General features: G+C 46.0%; 2 long non-coding RNA genes across 3 annotated transcripts in view; both read right to left on the minus strand.

Annotated features, from left to right (window-relative positions):
• The window catches only part of LOC121834394, a 169,817-nt gene that overhangs the window by 80,087 nt on the left and 75,171 nt on the right, over positions 1 to 14,559 (minus strand). For both annotated transcript variants that reach the window (XR_006077180.1, XR_006077179.1), the window contains one exon: positions 12,104 to 12,488. This is a non-coding gene — a long non-coding RNA (uncharacterized LOC121834394). The remainder of the gene's footprint in view (positions 1 to 12,103; positions 12,489 to 14,559) is intronic.
• On the minus strand, positions 1,862 to 3,174 carry LOC121834396. Its single transcript, XR_006077183.1, has 2 exons — positions 2,840 to 3,174; positions 1,862 to 2,092 (listed from the first exon to the last, which is right to left on the minus strand). It is a non-coding gene; the product is annotated as an uncharacterized LOC121834396 (long non-coding RNA).

The raw sequence follows: 14,559 nt of genomic DNA on the forward strand, positions 1-14,559 counted from the left end.
AATAAAAGGTTTCGCGATGCTACGACGCTTTTGCCGTGGGCATGGTCATGGCGGCCAATTGTACTTTCCGAACATGTGTTCGGACCTCCGAGGCTGAATTTTCGTTTCCGAGACGCGATGTTGGTGTCAAACGTGAGCACGCGTTCCGTAGAAAAGTATGTGTAAGGCTTCATTCTGTGGTGTTCTGATTTGGCATATGCTCGTATAAAGAAAACTACGATAGTTGGAAGGTTCTAATTTGCAGCGAATGATCGCGCTCTGAATTTAGACGCACGGTTAAATTTTCATCGCTCCAGCTCGTCTAGAACTCGTTATATTCGCGAAAACAGGTTTTGGGGACTCTGCTTGGAGATTCAAAACCCCGACCAAGTTCAATCGTTCACCCGTGAATATTCAAGACCGCTGGAGTGCATTCATCGATTGTGGTCGTGAAAACAACATCATAGGAAAATGTGCGTGCAGTGAAACCGTGTCAGCTCATCTCAATCGAGACTTTTCGATCAACAGGGACGGTCTCCCGAGCACGAGTGGATTGATATTCTTCAAAGAGCTGCCGCCCGCTCGTAATTAGAAAACAATTATAGGTACAACTATCAAATTGTTGGGGAAGGGTCTCGTACCAGGTAGCAGTGTTTGTGTGTCAAATTTCTTCGAGACAGCACACGCGAAACTTGTTTATTCGACCTAATAAGACCACTCAGTACTGGAATGATTTCGGCTGTTTTTCCAGTTCTTTTTTCAGCGAAAAAGAAGACCGTAGGCTAGCTAGGACATTTATTTTAACCAGGGGAGTGTGATTATGTTCCGAGGAACATTCGATGCGCGTCTCATCGATGTAGCTAATAAAGTTATGAGCAAAAGTTTGTGGTCGGTGATGTCCGAGCAGAGTCCCAAAACCCGTTTTCGCGAATATAACGAGTTCTAGACGAGCTGGAGCGATGAAATTTTAAACGTTTTTCGATATTGCTCACCGCTTCATCATTTGCTACCACACTTTGCTTTTTTGTTCTGAAGCGCTCCCTCGGTTAAAAGGAACGTTCGCTATGCGCGCGAGATTAATTTAATTCATTCATCTCGTGCGGCGCGCGCTCGGCGGAGCGGCTGGTCGTTTGAAGGCTCACCAGAGCGCGAGCAAGACTTCAAAGAGCTGCCGCTCGCTCGTACAACTATCAAATTGTTGGGGAAGGGTCTCGCACCAGGTAGGAGTGTTTGTGTGTCAAATTTCTTCGAGACAGCACACGCAAAAGTTGGGGCCAGTTGTACTCTAGGGGCATGTATACAAAAAGCTCTGTAGGGTTGTGTGGAGTCCCTCTTGCAGCACAGATGTGTATTTGTCCTCACCGTCTCTGGAAAAGACGACCATAACACAGAATGAACGTCCCTCGGAGACAAAAGGCACACTTTTGGTTTGGCGCAGAAACAACGCCTGCATTCAGATTTTGGCCGTCAAGGTAAAACGGACGTAGCTTGAGGGTTGAAGCTGAACAGGTAGCAAGCTAGAAGGTTACTCATGCTTCAGCTGAGCTCATCTTGTGCCTGAAAGTGCACAAGGGGAGAAAATAGAAAGTGTGGGGCCAGTTGTACTGTAGGGGCGTGTCTACAAAAAGCTCTGCAGGAACAAACCTTTTCCCGAGGTGGACAGCAGGGGCCTGAAGACATAAATAAAAAAGAAGTGACACATTTAACGAGTCTTCACTGCGCCAGAAAAACAAGAATCAGCTCATTTCTTTTTGAGACCTCAGAGTTTATTAGGCCAAGAATACAATTTTTCAGACGAGCTGTCTCAATGTAAAAACACACTTCCTTATTAGTACCCTGCCATGAAAATCTCACAGTTCGTATAGTGTTCTTTTTTTTTTACCTAGGAGCTAGCTAGCACGATTTCACACATATGTTGCTCGCAGAGAGTTGTCACAATCGGTGTTTCCCATCCCGCGGTCTTTGATGAAGCACAGGTGAACACACATGTTGCTCGCAGAGAGTTGTCACAATCGGTGTTTCCATTGAAGCGGTCATCCGCAGCTGAAGAAGACTCGGGTCAGGAGGCCATTGGTTTCTTGAAACGGAGGGCCAGCCGTGCAACTCGCTCGAGCTGCACAAAAGACAAAACAATCTTTAGCGCCCTACATTCAAAAAGATACGCGAAACGATCTCACGCCAAATATATTTTTTAGGCCAGGCTCGCAGAATTGTGGAATGCCTTTTTCCCCCCTATTATAGTTTGATCGCACACCTCAATTTCAAAATGAACCTTGTCATCTCCTTTCCCGAGGCAGTATTCCATCATTTCGCGGCGGACGCGCTTTAGAGCTCAATTATAGAGTATACACTTTATAGTGAAAGCTTTCTTTGCCGAGCATAGACCTATCAAGAAGCAGTTGGATGAAATATCGGTATTCGACGCGGGTCTTGCTCGCGCTCTGGTGAGCCTTCAAACGACCAGCCGCTCCGCCGAGCGCGCGCCGCACGAGATGAATGAATTAAATTAATCTCGCGCGCATAGCGAACGTTCCTTTTACCCGAGGGAGCGCTTCAGAACAAAAAAGCAAATTGTGGTAGCAAATGATGAAGCGGTGAGCAATATCGAACCTGAAAATGACTGCTTTCGTGCGGGAAGTCGCGTCAGTGCCCGTACAGTAATCCATCGACTCGATCCGAGGTAAACTACAGTCGTCGGGTCTTCTACGGAACGCGTGCTCACGTTTGACACCAACATCGCGTCTCGGAAACGAAAATTCAGCCTCGGAGGGCCGAACACAGGTTCGGAAATTAGAATTGGCCGCCATGACCATGCCCACGGTGAAAGCGTCGTAGCTTCGCGAAAGCTTTTATTTCACACGTTCAAAGTGGTGTCCATAGAGTCTAGAAAGAACAAGGAACACATCGGTGCCAGCGGTGATGAGATACGACCAGTATTAATGAAGGGAGATCAACGAGAATGCTTCCCTTAATAAATAGTTCAAAATAAAATTGAGTGCCTCCTGGCGGAGGGCAGACACACTAGCCGAGGCGAGTGGTGTGTCTGCCCTCCACCAGGCAGCGCGATCCACTTTCCCGACGTTTTTGTGGCTAGGTGGCGTAAGCTACCGCCGGATCCAAAGGGCTCAGCCGTATTTATCTATCCATCCATCCGCCGTTACCAAGTTGCGCGCGCACACGCTTCTTAGTAACCCGTGGCAACGGTTACTTTTTTTTCCTTCTCTTTGTTTGTCCCCCCGGTTTCTTTCTTTGGCCCGCTAATTGCTCGTTTGTTCTTTTGTCTTTCTCTTTCTTTCTTTCTCTCTCCTCCTCGCTCATCCTCCTCCGCTTTCCTTTGTTCCGAGAGGCCGGCCCCAGTGTGGTTTCGGTTGTGCTTCGGAGCAGTCGCATAGTCACCCGTGTCCAGCTCCTGCTTTGTTCTTTGTTCCGAAATCGGTCTTCTTCTTCTTCGGACCCCGAACGTCGCCTCACGGTTCCTGCCTTCGTCAAAGGGCCTCCTTTCGTTCGAAACATTGGGGTAAGTGTACGTCCATTATACTATCCTTTAATTCGAGTTTTTGATTGCCTCGTTTCTTCCCCTTATTCTGAGACGGCGCCAGGGATCCTCTGGACGCGGACTGAACGAAAAAAAGCGCTTTTATTCGAGATTTCGCTTCTCCGGGATAATATTTGCCGAAATAAAGTTGACTGGGTTTTTGAGCTAAGTTTCAGAGTGCTCAAAGTGTCAGTCTATAAATGCGAATAAAGAATAGCTCCCCACTGCTGCTCCAGAAACGAAGTATATTTTTTCTGCGACTGTTATTTGCTCCGTGCGACGTCGTGTGTTGCCGTCCCCACGTCGCTGCAGATATGGCGCTTTCTAAACTGAAACGCGTCGACATTCCTGCTCTTGTTTAAATCATACGCTGCTATAAAAATCCCTCTCTAACTCAATGACTGCTTGGCCGTGAGGGAAAGCGCGCCCTTGAGTATTAATTAGGCGCGTACAGAAGCTTATTTAATCGCAAACTAAGGCGCTAATTGTTCCCTACCTCTCGTCCGAAGCAGGGACTTGTAGCACGAATTGGTGATTTTTTGTGATTTTTTGAAGGAGCAGGGGAGGCACGTTTAGAGCGAAATTCATGCATTGGCCGTGTGGGAAAGCGCGACTTTGAGTATTAATTAGGCGCGTACAGAAGCTTATTTAATCGTAAAATAAGGCGCTAATTGTTCGCTAACTCTCGCCCGAAGCAGGGACTTGTAGCACGAATTGGTGATTTTTTGTGATTTTTTGAAGCAGCAGGGGAGGCACGTTTAGAGCGAAATTCATGCATTGGCCGTGTGGGAAAGCGCGACTTTGAGTATTAATTAGGCGCGTGCAGAAGCTTATTTAATCGTAAAATACGGCGCTAATTGTTCGCTAACTCTCGCCCGAAGCAGGGACTTGTAGCACGAATTGGTGATTTTTTGTGATTTTTTGAAGCAGCAGGGGAGGCACGTTTAGAGCGAAATTCATGCATTGGCCGTGTGGGAAAGCGCGACTTTGAGTATTAATTAGGCGCGTACAGAAGCTTATTTAATCGTAAAATAAGGCGCTAATTGTTCGCTAACTCTCGCCCGAAGCAGGGACTTGTAGCACGAATTGGTGATTTTTTGAAGCAGCAGGGGAGGCACGTTTAGAGCGAAATTCATGCATTGGCCGTGTGGGAAAGCGCGACTTTGAGTATTAATTAGGCGCGTGCAGAAGCTTATTTAATCGTAAAATAAGGCGCTAATTGTTCGCTAACTCTCGCCCGAAGCAGGGACTTGTAGCACGAATTGGTGATTTTTTGTGATTTTTTGAAGCAGCAGGGGAGGCACGTTTAGAGCGAAATTCATGCATTGGCCGTGTGGGAAAGCGCGACTTTGAGTATTAATTAGGCGCGTGCAGAAGCTTATTTAATCGTAAAATAAGGCGCTAATTGTTCGCTAACTCTCGCCCGAAGCAGGGACTTGTAGCACGAATTGGTGATTTTTTGTGATTTTTTGAAGGAGCAGGGGAGGCACGTTTAGAGCGAAATTCATGCATTGGCCGTGTGGGAAAGCGCGACTTTGAGTATTAATTAGGCGCGTGCAGAAGCTTATTTAATCGTAAAATAAGGCGCTAATTGTTCGCTAACTCTCGCCCGAAGCAGGGACGTGTAGCACGAATTGGTGATTTTTTGTGATTTTTTGAAGCAGCAGGGGAGGCACGTTTAGAGCGAAATTCATGCATTGGCCGTGTGGGAAAGCGCGACTTTGAGTATTAATTAGGCGCGTACAGAAGCTTATTTAATCGTAAAATAAGGCGCTAATTGTTCGCTAACTCGCGCCCGAAGCAGGGACTTGTAGCACGAATTGGTGATTTTTTGTGATTTTTTGAAGCAGCAGGGGAGGCACGTTTAGAGCGAAATTCATGCAATGGCCGTGTGGGAAAGCGCGACTTTGAGTATTAATTAGGCGCGTGCAGAAGCTTATTTAATCGTAAAATAAGGCGCTAATTGTTCGCTAACTCTCGCCCGAAGCAGGGACTTGTAGCACGAATTGGTGATTTTTTGTGATTTTTTGAAGGAGCAGGGGAGGCACGTTTAGAGCGAAATTCATGCATTGGCCGTGTGGGAAAGCGCGACTTTGAGTATTAATTAGGCGCGTGCAGAAGCTTATTTAATCGTAAAATAAGGCGCTAATTGTTCGCTAACTCTCGCCCGAAGCAGGGACTTGTAGCACGAATTGGTGATTTTTTGTGATTTTTTGAAGCAGCAGGGGAGGCACGTTTAGAGCGAAATTCATGCATTGGCCGTGTGGGAAAGCGCGACTTTGAGTATTAATTAGGCGCGTACAGAAGCTTATTTAATCGTAAAATAAGGCGCTAATTGTTCGCTAACTCTCGCCCGAAGCAGGGACTTGTAGCACGAATTGGTGATTTTTTGTGATTTTTTGAAGCAGCAGGGGAGGCACGTTTAGAGCGAAATTCATGCATTGGCCGTGTGGGAAAGCTCGACTTTGAGTATTAATTAGGCGCGTGCAGAAGCTTATTTAATCGTAAAACAAGGCGCTAATTGTTCGCTAACTCTCGCCCGAAGCAGGGACTTGTAGCACGAATTGGTGATTTTTTGTGATTTTTTGAAGCAGCAGGGGAGGCACGTTTAGAGCGAAATTCATGCATTGGCCGTGTGGGAAAGCGCGACTTTGAGTATTAATTAGGCGCGTGCAGAAGCTTATTTAATCGTAAAATAAGGCGCTAATTGTTCGCTAACTCTCGCCCGAAGCAGGGACTTGTAGCACGAATTGGTGATTTTTTGTGATTTTTTGAAGCAGCAGGGGAGGCACGTTTAGAGCGAAATTCATGCATTGGCCGTGTGGGAAAGCGCGACTTTGAGTATTAATTAGGCGCGTGCAGAAGCTTATTTAATCGTAAAATAAGGCGCTAATTGTTCGCTAACTCTCGCCCGAAGCAGGGACTTGTAGCACGAATTGGTGATTTTTTGTGATTTTTTGAAGGAGCAGGGGAGGCACGTTTAGAGCGAAATTCATGCATTGGCCGTGTGGGAAAGCGCGACTTTGAGTATTAATTAGGCGCGTGCAGAAGCTTTTTTAATCGTAAAATAAGGCGCTAATTGTTCGCTAACTCTCGCCCGAAGCAGGGACTTGTAGCACGAATTGGTGATTTTTTGTGATTTTTTGAAGCAGCAGGGGAGGCACGTTTAGAGCGAAATTCATGCATTGGCCGTGTGGGAAAGCGCGACTTTGAGTATTAATTAGGCGCGTACAGAAGCTTATTTAATCGTAAAATAAGGCGCTAATTGTTCGCTAACTCTCGCCCGAAGCAGGGACTTGTAGCACGAATTGGTGATTTTTTGAAGCAGCAGGGGAGGCACGTTTAGAGCGAAATTCATGCATTGGCCGTGTGGGAAAGCGCGACTTTGAGTATTAATTAGGCGCGTGCAGAAGCTTATTTAATCGTAAAATAAGGCGCTAATTGTTCGCTAACTCTCGCCCGAAGCAGGGACTTGTAGCACGAATTGGTGATTTTTTGTGATTTTTTGAAGCAGCAGGGGAGGCACGTTTAGAGCGAAATTCATGCATTGGCCGTGTGGGAAAGCGCGACTTTGCGTATTAATTAGGCGCGTGCAGAAGCTTATTTAATCGTAAAATAAGGCGCTAATTGTTCGCTAACTCTCGCCCGAAGCAGGGACTTGTAGCACGAATTGGTGATTTTTTGTGATTTTTTGAAGCAGCAGGGGAGGCACGTTTAGAGCGAAATTCATGCATTGGCCGTGTGGGAAAGCGCGACTTTGAGTATTAATTAGGCGCGTGCAGAAGCTTATTTAATCGTAAAATAAGGCGCTAATTGTTCGCTAACTCTCGCCCGAAGCAGGGACTTGTAGCACGAATTGGTGATTTTTTGTGATTTTTTGAAGGAGCAGGGGAGGCACGTTTAGAGCGAAATTCATGCATTGGCCGTGTGGGAAAGCGCGACTTTGAGTATTAATTAGGCGCGTACAGAAGCTTATTTAATCGTAAAATAAGGCGCTAATTGTTCGCTAACTCTCGCCCGAAGCAGGGACTTGTAGCACGAATTGGTGATTTTTTGTGATTTTTTGAAGCAGCAGGGGAGGCACGTTTAGAGCGAAATTCATGCATTGGCCGTGTGGGAAAGCGCGACTTTGAGTATTAATTAGGCGCGTGCAGAAGCTTATTTAATCGTAAAATAAGGCGCTAATTGTTCGCTAACTCTCGCCCGAAGCAGGGACTTGTAGCACGAATTGGTGATTTTTTGTGATTTTTTGAAGCAGCAGGGGAGGCACGTTTAGAGCGAAATTCATGCATTGGCCGTGTGGGAAAGCGCGACTTTGAGTATTAATTAGGCGCGTGCAGAAGCTTATTTAATCGTAAAATAAGGCCCTAATTGTTCGCTAACTCTCGCCCGAAGCAGGGACTTGTAGCACGAATTGGTGATTTTTTGTGATTTTTTGAAGCAGCAGGGGAGGCACGTTTAGAGCGAAATTCATGCATTGGCCGTGTGGGAAAGCGCGACTTTGAGTATTAATTAGGCGCGTGCAGAAGCTTATTTAATCGTAAAATAAGGCGCTAATTGTTCGCTAACTCTCGCCCGAAGCAGGGACTTGTAGCACGAATTGGTGATTTTTTGTGATTTTTTGAAGGAGCAGGGGAGGCACGTTTAGAGCGAAATTCATGCATTGGCCGTGTGGGAAAGCGCGACTTTGAGTATTAATTAGGCGCGTGCAGAAGCTTATTTAATCGTAAAATAAGGCGCTAATTGTTCGCTAACTCTCGCCCGAAGCAGGGACTTGTAGCACGAATTGGTGATTTTTTGTGATTTTTTGAAGCAGCAGGGGAGGCACGTTTAGAGCGAAATTCATGCATTGGCCGTGTGGGAAAGCGCGACTTTGAGTATTAATTAGGCGCGTACAGAAGCTTATTTAATCGTAAAATAAGGCGCTAATTGTTCGCTAACTCTCGCCCGAAGCAGGGACTTGTAGCACGAATTGGTGATTTTTTGAAGCAGCAGGGGAGGCACGTTTAGAGCGAAATTCATGCATTGGCCGTGTGGGAAAGCGCGACTTTGAGTATTAATTAGGCGCGTGCAGAAGCTTATTTAATCGTAAAATAAGGCGCTAATTGTTCGCTAACTCTCGCCCGAAGCAGGGACTTGTAGCACGAATTGGTGATTTTTTGTGATTTTTTGAAGCAGCAGGGGAGGCACGTTTAGAGCGAAATTCATGCATTGGCCGTGTGGGAAAGCGCGACTTTGCGTATTAATTAGGCGCGTGCAGAAGCTTATTTAATCGTAAAATAAGGCGCTAATTGTTCGCTAACTCTCGCCCGAAGCAGGGACTTGTAGCACGAATTGGTGATTTTTTGTGATTTTTTGAAGCAGCAGGGGAGGCACGTTTAGAGCGAAATTCATGCATTGGCCGTGTGGGAAAGCGCGACTTTGAGTATTAATTAGGCGCGTGCAGAAGCTTATTTAATCGTAAAATAAGGCGCTAATTGTTCGCTAACTCTCGCCCGAAGCAGGGACTTGTAGCACGAATTGGTGATTTTTTGTGATTTTTTGAAGGAGCAGGGGAGGCACGTTTAGAGCGAAATTCATGCATTGGCCGTGTGGGAAAGCGCGACTTTGAGTATTAATTAGGCGCGTACAGAAGCTTATTTAATCGTAAAATAAGGCGCTAATTGTTCGCTAACTCTCGCCCGAAGCAGGGACTTGTAGCACGAATTGGTGATTTTTTGTGATTTTTTGAAGCAGCAGGGGAGGCACGTTTAGAGCGAAATTCATGCATTGGCCGTGTGGGAAAGCGCGACTTTGAGTATTAATTAGGCGCGTGCAGAAGCTTATTTAATCGTAAAATAAGGCGCTAATTGTTCGCTAACTCTCGCCCGAAGCAGGGACTTGTAGCACGAATTGGTGATTTTTTGTGATTTTTTGAAGCAGCAGGGGAGGCACGTTTAGAGCGAAATTCATGCATTGGCCGTGTGGGAAAGCGCGACTTTGAGTATTAATTAGGCGCGTGCAGAAGCTTATTTAATCGTAAAATAAGGCGCTAATTGTTCGCTAACTCTCGCCCGAAGCAGGGACTTGTAGCACGAATTGGTGATTTTTTGTGATTTTTTGAAGCAGCAGGGGAGGCACGTTTAGAGCGAAATTCATGCATTGGCCGTGTGGGAAAGCGCGACTTTGAGTATTAATTAGGCGCGTGCAGAAGCTTATTTAATCGTAAAATAAGGCGCTAATTGTTCGCTAACTCTCGCCCGAAGCAGGGACTTGTAGCACGAATTGGTGATTTTTTGTGATTTTTTGAAGGAGCAGGGGAGGCACGTTTAGAGCGAAATTCATGCATTGGCCGTGTGGGAAAGCGCGACTTTGAGTATTAATTAGGCGCGTGCAGAAGCTTATTTAATCGTAAAATAAGGCGCTAATTGTTCGCTAACTCTCGCCCGAAGCAGGGACTTGTAGCACGAATTGGTGATTTTTTGTGATTTTTTGAAGCAGCAGGGGAGGCACGTTTAGAGCGAAATTCATGCATTGGCCGTGTGGGAAAGCGCGACTTTGAGTATTAATTAGGCGCGTACAGAAGCTTATTTAATCGTAAAATAAGGCGCTAATTGTTCGCTAACTCTCGCCCGAAGCAGGGACTTGTAGCACGAATTGGTGATTTTTTGAAGCAGCAGGGGAGGCACGTTTAGAGCGAAATTCATGCATTGGCCGTGTGGGAAAGCGCGACTTTGAGTATTAATTAGGCGCGTGCAGAAGCTTATTTAATCGTAAAATAAGGCGCTAATTGTTCGCTAACTCTCGCCCGAAGCAGGGACTTGTAGCACGAATTGGTGATTTTTTGTGATTTTTTGAAGGAGCAGGGGAGGCACGTTTAGAGCGAAATTCATGCATTGGCCGTGTGGGAAAGCGCGACTTTGAGTATTAATTAGGCGCGTGCAGAAGCTTATTTAATCGTAAAATAAGGCGCTAATTGTTCGCTAACTCTCGCCCGAAGCAGGGACTTGTAGCACGAATTGGTGATTTTTTGTGATTTTTTGAAGCAGCAGGGGAGGCACGTTTAGAGCGAAATTCATGCATTGGCCGTGTGGGAAAGCGCGACTTTGAGTATTAATTAGGCGCGTACAGAAGCTTATTTAATCGTAAAATAAGGCGCTAATTGTTCGCTAACTCTCGCCCGAAGCAGGGACTTGTAGCACGAATTGGTGATTTTTTGAAGCAGCAGGGGAGGCACGTTTAGAGCGAAATTCATGCATTGGCCGTGTGGGAAAGCGCGACTTTGAGTATTAATTAGGCGCGTGCAGAAGCTTATTTAATCGTAAAATAAGGCGCTAATTGTTCGCTAACTCTCGCCCGAAGCAGGGACTTGTAGCACGAATTGGTGATTTTTTGTGATTTTTTGAAGCAGCAGGGGAGGCACGTTTAGAGCGAAATTCATGCATTGGCCGTGTGGGAAAGCGCGACTTTGCGTATTAATTAGGCGCGTGCAGAAGCTTATTTAATCGTAAAATAAGGCGCTAATTGTTCGCTAACTCTCGCCCGAAGCAGGGACTTGTAGCACGAATTGGTGATTTTTTGTGATTTTTTGAAGCAGCAGGGGAGGCACGTTTAGAGCGAAATTCATGCATTGGCCGTGTGGGAAAGCGCGACTTTGAGTATTAATTAGGCGCGTGCAGAAGCTTATTTAATCGTAAAATAAGGCGCTAATTGTTCGCTAACTCTCGCCCGAAGCAGGGACTTGTAGCACGAATTGGTGATTTTTTGTGATTTTTTGAAGGAGCAGGGGAGGCACGTTTAGAGCGAAATTCATGCATTGGCCGTGTGGGAAAGCGCGACTTTGAGTATTAATTAGGCGCGTACAGAAGCTTATTTAATCGTAAAATAAGGCGCTAATTGTTCGCTAACTCTCGCCCGAAGCAGGGACTTGTAGCACGAATTGGTGATTTTTTGTGATTTTTTGAAGCAGCAGGGGAGGCACGTTTAGAGCGAAATTCATGCATTGGCCGTGTGGGAAAGCGCGACTTTGAGTATTAATTAGGCGCGTGCAGAAGCTTATTTAATCGTAAAATAAGGCGCTAATTGTTCGCTAACTCTCGCCCGAAGCAGGGACTTGTAGCACGAATTGGTGATTTTTTGTGATTTTTTGAAGCAGCAGGGGAGGCACGTTTAGAGCGAAATTCATGCATTGGCCGTGTGGGAAAGCGCGACTTTGAGTATTAATTAGGCGCGTGCAGAAGCTTATTTAATCGCAAACTAAGGCTCTTAATGTTCGCTACTTCTCGTCCGAGGCACGCACTTCTAGCACGAATTGGTGATTTTTTAGGATTTTTTGAAGGAACGTTGTCTAACCTGGAAGGCAGATAGTAAACAAACGGGCGCGACGGGATTTCTAGATCGAATTAAACGCACATAGCAGTTATTCATTCGTTGTTCCACGCAAGAAATGCGTGTACATGACGCTGGGAATAAGAGAAATTTTAGAAGCGAATACTTTTTTTTTTAATCAATATTTGTTACGCGAAGAGATTTCGAAGCGCGGCCGAGCGCTTTATAGTCCGGACTCCTATTCAAACCACGAGAGAGAGAGATAGAAGCATTCTCAAATACCTTTCCTTGCATGGTGTCTAGCGGTCCAGATGTTATCCAAAGTCCAGAGTAATCCAAAGTTCACCAGGAAAGTGCACACACACACACACGTTCACGGAAGCGTCCACGTTGAGACGGGGCACGGCCGTTTTGAAATCACCCGAGACTGGGGTAGAAGCATCAAATCGTAGAAGGGACAGAAAATAGACATTTTCTGTCCCTTCTACTATTTCAAGCTTCTTCTCTACCCCAGTCTCGGGCTATTTCAACGTTGTTAACATTCACCAGCTCGCCCGCGCACCCTCTTCTCTTGACTCGCAACGAAGCGCACACACAGACGTGGATTTGGGCGGCCGTTTGTGAAGTTGGGCGACTGAGGTAGGGACTAGCGGCAGAGAGAGGATTTCTGGAATAGAAAAGAAAAGTGTTGTCATTTCAACAAAGGGTACAATAGATATTTTTGTTTTTAGATTCGGTCGGTTTTAATTAAAGAGTTGTAATTCTAGGCTCTAGTTGAAAAAGGTCGACACAGAACGTAATAGCACCCTGGGTACCGTTACGACGTGCGTCGACATTTTTGCGCGGGTTTTGACCGTTAGGGGTTTGGAGAAGGTATCATCATCATGATCCAGGGTTTCGGTTTGGGTTCTGTGTGTTTTCTCACTCCAGGTCACGTGATGTTTTTGTCGGAGCAAGGATGAGTCACCCTCGCCTCAACGGCGCCTGGCTGTTGCTGTGCGTGTTCTGTCTGGGCCCGGGCTCACTTTCAGAAGGAGCCGAGAACGGAAGAAGGTCGGATTACCGTAACTCGAGAAGGTATTTGCTCATTTCCTTGTTCTTTGCCCAAAGTCGTTGTTTGTGTGAGCGCGTGCGTTTTGCGAGGAGATTATGTTGTGCTCGGCGGTTGGTAGATGGAAATGTTGTTCTCGGAGAGATTCTGCACGCTTTTTCGAGTGTCGGCAAAGAAGGCTTTTAATGGGATCTACTATATTGATATAGGCGCACATAGGCGGAGCAGCTGGTCGTTTTTTTGAAGGCTCTTTACCAGAGCGCGAGCAAGAATTACCTATGCGTGTTTGATGCAAGTTCTTTTTTTGATAGGTCCATGCTCGGCAAAGATATAAAGTGTATTTTGAAGCGCGTATTCCATCGCGAAATGATGGAATACCAGTGATGTGATAATTGCGCCAAACTGCACCAAGGGGCTAACCTTGCTACATCCTGCTACATTTCACCGAAATATGGCTAATCTGCGCCAAAGAAGCAATTTTGGTCGCCTTTCAATAACGAAACTAAACTGAGAACCGTAATTGTGTAAGCTAGGTCGCACAAGACGCCACCCGACACAAAGTACCCTGTATCAATCGTCTATTTGGTCTTGCATGATTTTTCCCGACGTCTCGCGTTTCGTGTACTCGTCGTCTCAAAAATCTCGTCTCTAGTGTATCGGATGCCAAACATGCCGTCATGCTGTGAAACAAAACCACGTTTTTGCGCGGCGGGAGTTACTTTTTGAGCTTCGTGCGACGTCGTGTGTTGCCGTCCCCACGTCGCTGCAGATATTTCTAAACTGAAACGCGTCGACATTCCTGCTCTTGTTTAAATCATACGCTGCTATAAAAATCCCTCTCTAACTCAATGACTGCTTGGCCGTGAGGGAAAGCGCGCCCTTGAGTATTAATTAGGCGCGTACAGAAGCTTATTTAATCGCAAACTAAGGCGCTAATTGTTCCCTACCTCTCGTCCGAAGCAGGGACTTGTAGCACGAATTGGTGATTTTTTGTGATTTTTTGAAGGAGCAGGGGAGGCACGTTTAGAGCGAAATTCATGCATTGGCCGTGTGGGAAAGCGCGACTTTGAGTATTAATTAGGCGCGTACAGAAGCTTATTTAATCGTAAAATAAGGCGCTAATTGTTCGCTAACTCTCGCCCGAAGCAGGGACTTGTAGCACGAATTGGTGATTTTTTGTGATTTTTTGAAGCAGCAGGGGAGGCACGTTTAGAGCGAAATTCATGCATTGGCCGTGTGGGAAAGCGCGACTTTGAGTATTAATTAGGCGCGTACAGAAGCTTATTTAATCGCAAACTAAGGCGCTAATTGTTCCCTACCTCTCGCCCGAAGCAGGGACTTGTAGCACGAAATGGTGATTTTTTGTGATTTTTTGAAGGAGCAGGGGAGGCACGTTTAGAGCGAAATTCATGCATTGGCCGTGTGGGAAAGCGCGACTTTGAGTATTAATTAGGCGCGTGCAGAAGCTTATTTAATCGTAAAATAAGGCGCTAATTGTTCGCTAACTCTCGCCCGAAGCAGGGACTTGTAGCACGAATTGGTGATTTTTTGTGATTTTTTGAAGCAGCAGGGGAGGCACGTTTAGAGCGAAATTCATGCATTGGCCGTGTGGGAAAGCGCGACTTTGAGTATTAATTAGGCGCGTGCAGAAGCTTATTTAATCGTAAAATAAGGCGCTAATTGTTCG

This window comes from Ixodes scapularis, unplaced genomic scaffold (assembly GCF_016920785.2).
Source record: "Ixodes scapularis isolate PalLabHiFi unplaced genomic scaffold, ASM1692078v2 ptg001131l_1___fragment_1__unscaffolded, whole genome shotgun sequence".
Lineage (NCBI taxonomy): Eukaryota > Metazoa > Arthropoda > Arachnida > Ixodida > Ixodidae > Ixodes > Ixodes scapularis.